Source organism: Mchenga conophoros, linkage group LG23, assembly GCF_057382185.1.
Source record: "Mchenga conophoros isolate Kocher_MC1m ecotype Shallow Benthic linkage group LG23, M_conophoros_male_GT1.1, whole genome shotgun sequence".
Classification (NCBI taxonomy): Eukaryota; Metazoa; Chordata; class Actinopteri; order Cichliformes; family Cichlidae; genus Mchenga; species Mchenga conophoros.
The window spans coordinates 19480573-19489514 of NC_140547.1; positions in this window are offsets into that span (position 1 = coordinate 19480573).

Genomic DNA, 8942 nt, shown 5'->3' on the forward strand with positions numbered 1-8942 from the left:
AGAAATATCAGTAAAATACACAAGAAGTAATATGATTGAAATATTAGTAAAAAATAACTTAATATAAATGGTGAATAGCGCACTTTTGTGACATTTGTCAACACCATTAGAAAAAGGGTCAACGCCGTCAGATAAAAATCCTGATGGTGTTGACAAAATACCCGACTTTCTCTCAAAACACGTGTTTTTCTGACAGAAGCCATCTTGTTTTTCATCATTTGCTTATGGCCTCTACAATCTACCTAAATGAGGCTGTTTTTACAAAAAAAAAATTTTAATCTTGGATTACATCGACTTTGGTGTTGATGCACTATGGTTGTAACACAGAGTTTTATTAGAAAGGTGTGCAATAAATGAAATAAAAACAAACAAAGTGTCACAGCAGTGACCTCGTGGCATGTGTATCAAACAGGAAGTGGTACAGGGGTCCTCAGAGTGTAAGCTACTGTTGTGAAATCAGTTTTACCTCGGTTCTTTTTATTCCTCGAGCATCCAGAGATGGCACCGGACTCAGTAGTCATTTTCACAAAGTCTTTATTCATCTTTACTCATCTTCATTTACTCATCTTTTACTAATCTTCATTTATCTTTACTCTTCTTCATTTATCCTCATTTAAGCATGCACTTCTAGAAGGGAAGACAAGGCCGGTGTCCCTCTCCAAATCTTCACCCCTTTGTTCGTTACAGCCAGCTTTATAGAGGCTGTCCCCGTCATAAAACTACGGTGGCCCCTAGAGACAAAGCACGTACAAACTCCAAAACACTTGCAAATTCCAAAACACATGCAAACTCCAAAACACTTGCAAACTAAAAAACACATGCAAACTCCAAAACACGTACAAACTCCAAAACACTTGCAAAATCCAAAACACTTGCAAACTAAAAAACACATGCAAACTCCAAAACACGTACAAACTCCAAAACACTTGCAAACTAAAAAAACACATGCAAACTCCAAAACACGTACCAACTCCAAAACACTTGCAAAATCCAAAACACTTGCAAACTAAAAAACACATGCAAACTCCAAAACACGTGCAAACTCCAAAACACTTGCAAACTAAAAAACACATGCAAATTCCAAAACACGTACAAATTCCAAAACACGTACAAACTCCAAAACACTTGCAAAATCCAAAACACGTACAAATTCCAAAACACGTACAAACTCCAAAACACTTGCAAAATAAAAAACACATGCAAATTCCAAAACGCGTACAAATTCCAAAACACGTACAAATTCCAAAACACTTGCAAAATCCAAAACACGTACAAATTCCAAAACACGTACAAATTCCAAAACACTTGCAAACTCAAAAACACATGCAAATTCCAAAACACTTGCAAACTCAAAAACATATGCAAATTCCAAAACACTTACAAATTCCAAAACACTTGCAAAATCCAAAACACTTGCAAACTCAAAAACACTTGCAAAATCCAAAACACTTGCAAACTCAAAAACACTTGCAAATTCCAAAACACAACAGAAGTGCTCCAGGACGCTAGGGGCAGTGTTGAGCTTTTGTTACCTAGTAACTACACAAGCCAGGAAGTACCAATGACCGGATTTGGGGTTTGCAGCCTTAAAGGCCGCATTTTAAGGCCGATTACGTCACAGCGACAAGAGAAGGCTTTCCCAATTCAAAGGCTGCTCGAAATGCGGCCCTCAAATGCGTCCATAATTTCCCTGAATTTTAAGGATGGGTCGGTGTAGCCTTCATGGCCCAACATATCCCAGACTTCATAGTGCGGTGTGGATAATTTTGCTGAAAAAAAATGGTGGAAGCGGAGCGGAGGAAGAGTAAACTTTCAGAAGTAAGTACTGAATATTATGTCACTTATTTATGCGCAAATATTTTTTTAATGAAGAACATTAAACCATTATTGTTGGCCACATGTCGGGAAAGTTATGTGACATTAGCGATGTCTGTACTTTCAGAATTAACTTGGTTTTAAAGCCTTTACTTTAAAAAAAAAATATTAGATTAGATTAGATTAGATTAGATAGAACTTTATTAATCCCTCGGGTGGGTTCCTCTGGGAAATTCGATTTCCAAAAAAGCACAGCACCGACAGAAGTTACAGAGTTATACACACACACATATATATAAATACAGAGACAATATAAATAAAATATACGAAGGGGATAAATAGAATAAATAGGAATAAAAATAAAAATACAAGTGAATTGCACATTTCAAGTATTGAGTCTATTGCATATATATATAGTCGACCTTAATCTTACAGAGAATGTGATGATTTTGTGGATAATTAAAGTCAGTCATATATCCACAAACACAACAAGCTGAAAGTCAGTGATGCTGCTCGGTTTGCAGTCCTGAATATCACGGCACAAGCAGGATTCACGGCACTGTTAATGTTAGCTATGTTAAATTGCTGCCTCTGTTCGGTGGTGTCGAGCCAAACGGACTTTAACGTGTGTTTGAACGAGCTGACGGTTCACTCGTTAAGCTGAAAGAAAGATGCTTTAATCACAGGAGTCACACATGTGTCCACTGTACCATCTGGGAACTCCTCTTGTTTCGTAATAACACAAACACTAAATCCTCCTTCTCTTGTGCTGTTTTGTAGCAGTGTGTACACCTGAGACTGCCACCTGTCTGTCTGTCCTGCACTCTCTCTCTTTTTCTTTCTCTCTGATTGTGGAATAAAAGTATGAACATGTATTTATAAGTTACACTTGTGTTTGAATCCTGCAGCTTATCACACATTTGATTTCCATGTGTGACAACTGCAAGTGTCCAGAGTGAGGACAGACTGAGGGACCCACTGCTGCACATCATCTGTGAGGCTTTGCACCCCTGATGATCCACCAGGACAAACTCAGCAGTGTGTGAGGAAGAGGAGGAGGAAGAGCCAGCAGCAGCTGACAGATGGAGAGAATAGACAGACTGTTCCCTGTTTGTGAAGGACTGCTAGAAAAGTTTAGAATCACTAATTGTCTGTCCTGAATCGGTCTTATTAGGTAATGCTCAAATAATTTTATCATTCCAGTGTTTGCAGTGTGGGAGAAAGTACTCAGGGCCTTCAAGTTACACACTATGAAAGGCAGCAACAAGTGTAATATTCAGAAACCTAAAGTATGTATCAGCAGCAGAATGGACCTAAAAATAAATGTTTGTTCCAGTTCTATGAAGCTTTGAGTATTTTGGATTAGTAGCACTGCTGTGTTTGTTGCATCATATTGCTGTAATTGTTTATATGCTTTATATATTCTGAGGTAAGTTGATCTATAGTGTTACATCATATTCTATAAGGATGTTATGTGTTTGTATACTTTGTGCCCAGTTTGACCCATTTAGCAGAAGCCAGCCTGTTTAAGGCTCTGATATCTATTCTGTATGACTTAAAGCAGTTATGACATGGTCTGATTTTCTCACCCAATAAAGGAATATTTCATATATCAGTCTACTCTTCATTTTATCAGAAACAGTTATCACAGCTTGTACATTTTCTTTTTATAAATATATGTAAGCAATGAGCCAAATTTAGTAATGCCAACATGAAGGAACAACATTTGTCTCTTATATATGATACACCTATATATGCACTGTCAAAGATACTTGTCTTTGAGTGAAGATTTAAGGTGATAAGACATATAAATAACTGCAACTTGAATCTGTACTGAAGCTCAGTATTTGACACAGAGTTCATGTTCACTGCTGTAATAGCTAATAATGATTAATATAATAACTATAATATTGGCCATATTATATTTACATTACCAAAGTGATATGACTTTAGTCTCATGAACAACATCAGCTAATTGTTATTTACTAACTAATCTTGAAATAACTGTTCAGTACAGAAATGAAGCCCAAAAATCATGTTTTACTGTCCTGTGGTCTCAGCTTCAGATACTTATCAAATCACACAAAGCTCTTGTAGAAACAAACAAACAAATGAACAAAATATGTTCTCCCTCATTTCTGTCAAACCAAGTTGTATGACACGTTTCCAGCGGTTAGTATCATGGTTGCTAGGCAACCTGGGAAGCGCGACGGATATCAGTCCCATACAGACAAACTTGCCGTTTATTTTGCAAATCGAGCTGAACACTGCCCCTAGCGTCCTGGAGCACTTCCGTTATGTTTTGGAATTTGCACGTGTTTTTGGATTTTGCAAGTGTTTTGGAATTTGTACGTGTTTTGGAATTTGCATGTGTTTTGGAATTTGTACGTGTTTTGGAATTTGCATGTGTTTTGGATTTTGAAAGTGTTTTGGAATTTGTACGTGTTTTGGATTTTGAAAGTGTTTTGGAATTTGCATGTGTTTTTGGATTTTGCAAGTGTTTTGGATTTTGCAAGTGTTTTGGAATTTGTACGTGTTTTGGAATTTGCATGTGTTTTGGAATTTGTACGTGTTTTGGAATTTGCATGTGTTTTGGATTTTGAAAGTGTTTTGGAATTTGTACGTGTTTTGGATTTTGAAAGTGTTTTGGAATTTGTACGTGTTTTGGAATTTGCATGTGTTTTTTAGTTTGCAAGTGTTTTGGATTTTGCAAGTGTTTTGGAGTTTGTACGTGTTTTGGAATTTTTACATGTTTTGGAATTTGTACGTGTTTTGGAATTTGCATGTGTTTTTTAGTTTGCAAGTGTTTTGGATTTTGCAAGTGTTTTGGAGTACTGCTTCTCCAACAGCATCACCATCAACACAGGAGCACCTCAGGGATGTGTCCTCTCGCCACTGCTCTACTCCCTCTACACTTCAGACTGTGTGGCCACCCACGGCTCCAACACCATTGTGAAGTTTGCTGACGACACAGTGGTGTTGGGTGCCATCTCCAACAACGATGAGGCGGCCTACATGAATGAAGTGAAGAATCTGGCATCGTGGCGCCAGGACAACCACCTCCAGCTGAACGTCAGCAAGACCAAGGAGCTGGTGGTGGACTTCAGAAGGGGTCAGCACAGAGACTACAAGCCCATTATCATCAATGGAGCTCCAGTGGAGAGGGTGCAGTCCTTCAAGTATCTTGGTGTCCACATCTTCTCAGACCTGACATGGGCTGCCCACATTCAGGTCCAGACCAAAAAGGCTAGGCAGCGCCTGTATCACCTACGACAACTGAGGAAGTTCAGGGTCTCTCCAAAGATCCTCAGGATTTTCTATACAGGCGCTGTGGAGAGCATCCTCACACAGAACATGACATCGTGGTTTGGGAACAGCTGTGTGAAGGACCAAAAAGCGCTCCAGAGAGTGATCCGTACAGCAGAACGCTGCTGCAGGATTGCTCTCCCCCCGCTTCAGGACACCTACACCAGGAGATGCCGGATTAGAGCAGCGCAGATACTGAAGGACCCGTCCCATCCTGGCAACAAACTGTTCCAACTTCTGCAATCTGGTAGAAGGTTCCGCATCTTCCGGGCAAGGACAGAGAGACTCAAGAGGAGCTTCTATCCCCAAGCCATCCGTGCCCTAAACACACACACCTCTCACATCATCTATAATTGACTGAGACAGGACTCTCCTCCAAACACTCTAAACCAAGGCACAATGTACACTTCAAATTCCTTTAATTTTAAATATGTTTATATTGTCTATCCTGTAAAATAGTCAGATGTCTATTCATATTAATGTACAGAATTCACCTGCTTGCTGCTACTACTGCACATTCACCCAGTGTGTATATATATATAATGTTCTTCCTCTACACCCCCCCCCCCCAAATTTTTGCACATGTCAAGGAGCGTGTCAGGCTACATTTCACTGTGTGTTATACTTGTATAACTATGCATGTGACAAATAAAGAACCTTGAACCTTGTACGTGTTTTGGAGTTTGCATGTGTTTTTTAGTTTGCAAGTGTTTTGGATTTTGCATGTGTTTTGGAGTTTGTACGTGCTTTGTCTCTAGGGGCCACCGTATAAAACCCCCTACGGTGTGCTGAAAAAACTCTGTGTCTGTGTCTATGTACAAGCACATGAATGCCTACATGTGCGTGTTCCCACGTGTCTATGTAAGTGCTCGTGTGTGACTGTGTACGCATACCTGTGTGTATGTGTGAGTGCACATGAGTGAGTGTGCGTGTGGATGTGTGTGCGTGACAGTTAAAACACTGTGGGTGTAGGTAACTCCCTAGGTCATAAAACCCATCTCCCTTCCAGACCACAGTTATCCAGTTACAAATGTTGAGACCCCCACCCAAACATCCTCTGGGAAATTTCCACTCAGCATTAACTCCTCTCTGTTTTACTTTCACAGTTCAAGTGGGGGAGGGGTCTCCTACAATCTACTCCTAAGTTCACGACACAGTGAAGCCTTTATTATATTGAGGGCAGTGTCAATGTCTCTACAATAGTTCTACATTCTATGTTAACACATTTCTAAACTCTAAAATAAGCTAAACACTCCTACACTACCCACAATAATTCCTGATTTTTTTGTACTTTTAAAAAAATCTGACGGTGTTGACAAAAACTCTGGACACAATTTTAATCACTTAAAAAGTATTTAAAAAGAAATTTTCAATTGCATATTTTGATATTATATCAGGTATTGACTTAAATACTTAGTGACGAGAGCCATGATGTTACGTTGAAACCAAGCACACCATTGTTTTTCTTGTGACATTACCAATAAGTTTGATGTGTCACATGGCCCTCTTCCTATTGAAAAAACAAAAGTTGTACACAAGATGGCCGACTTCTAAATGGCCACCATGGTCACCACCCATCTTGAGGAGTTTGCCCCTTCACATATACTAATGTGCCACAAACAGGACTTTAATATCACCAACCATTCCCATTTTATTACGGTGTATCCATATAAATGGCCCACCCTGTACATTTGTCTGTTCTGTCTGGTGTGGATCATGTTCTGTTTTGCTCTTGCTCTTCCCTGTTTTGTCAGTGTAATTAGTGCCAGCAGTGTTTCCTCTTTGCCGTGTTTCCCTGTTATATTTAGTGTCTGCGTCTTCTTATGCTCATTGTCGTGATCTCCCTCGTAGCCTGTCATGGTCTACGTGGCAGACCGTGGGGATGTGAGGATGGAGGACCGAAACGATGGACTCTTTGATGAATACAGTGTGTTTATTTACAGTGACGTAAAGACAATCCACACAACAATGAATCCATGTGCATCCCTGACTCCCACTCCGTGTATTCTCCAAGTGTCTGTGCTCCGTGTGTCCGCTCCCTAGTGCCCTCAATCTTCAGGTGTGGCCAGTCACCTGGCAGGGCCACACCCACCACGCCTGAAGGTGCCTGTCACAGCCGCACCCACTTGCCTATATACACAAGCGTGGACAACAGGAACAGCAGCACAGTGTGATATATTATAATATAAATCACCAACTGCTCATGGATCCTGGGTCCCTCAGACCCAGGTCCCTGACATAGCCAGCTGTGTGCTGTTCATAGTTCTGTTCCTCGGTTTTCCAATGTAGTTCTGTATTAACGTGTGCCAGCAATAAAGCTGAGGGGTTTTTTTATGTTTAAATCCTTTCTGGGTCCGATCCTGCCTTCCACACACAGTACATGACAAAAATGTTGGGAGAGGGGCAGCAAAAATCTGGAAAAGCTGTCAAAATTACTGACACATCCATCTATTTTCCTCTACTTATTCAACTCAGGGCCACCAGGGTCATCAGTCTCTCACAGTAACATAAACCAAAATTAGATATTTTATTTGTTTGTTTGCTTGCTTTTTAAAAAAAAAGGTTTTCTACTCTGTGAAAGACTTTGTTGATGACTCCATAATCTATATTTATAATGTCATATAAAGATTCCGAGTATGAAAGAAACCTGTGAACACAGACACAAGTATGCAGAGCTTGGATGTTCTTGGTGTTCAAGACCTGCATGAACATGAAGCTCAACCATGAAAAGAGCAAATAGAGAGAAATAACACTCAGAAATGAATACATTACAGACCTAGGTAATTTATCATGTAAAGTCCAAGTGGTAAGCTGTCGGGTGGAGTGACCAATGAGAAGCTGCAGTGGGTTCAGGGGCCATGGCAACTGAGATCATGCTAATCATGCTGTCGTGTTAAAAAGCTGTCGGGACAGAACATAATTGCATAAATGCAATAAACTTTCACTTCCCTGTAACAACAGACTCCGAGAAAGTGGGTGAATGTCAAGCTGCATTTGTGACACAGGCATGTTACAGTGGTGCCAAAACAACCAAAATAAAGGAACTGCTACTGTGCGCACAAGCCGTTTTTTTTTTTAATGGGACAGCTTTCCTGGACATTACAGAAGTGACGGTTGTGTCCAGTGTTGGGAACTTTACTTTTAAAATGTATTCCACTACAGATTACAGAATACATGTTCCAAAAATTTGTAACGTATTCCGTTACGTTACTCAATGAGTGTAACGTATTCTGAATACTTTGGATTACTTAATATATTATTATGCTTTTTACAACTACATGAATGTACTATTGCTGTGTGATTCGCCATACCAATAATACCAATAATACCAATTTAAAAATCTAGTTGGTATTGGCAATACCAACTAGATTTTTAAATCTCAATGTAAAACGTGGTCTGGGATACAGCACACAGTTTCACACACTCTTCATTCTGCACTTTATGGCGCTGTTGTAAATGGTGAAAATACTAGTAGTGCTAGCTGCACGGCGTCAACACGTTAAGGAGCCAACCGCTAACGCGTCGACGCTGTGCAGCCCCACACACGGGGTGATCCGCGGTAACTCGTTAAACGGAGATTTGCCGCGTTAATACAGTTATGGTGTTAACGTCATTTTAATGACAGTAACGCTGCAGCACTAAAATAGTAATCTCCAAATGTTTTCTTTTTGCCAACCAGCTCCTCTTTGATAGCTGCCGTGTCCATCTTGTCGTTGGCTGCAGGTGAAGCGGTGGGGGAGGGGGAGTTGTGTTCAGTGAAGGAGAGAGGCGAGGCAGAGTAACGTTGCATAGAGACAAAAGTGGACGAAAGAGAGGCAAAC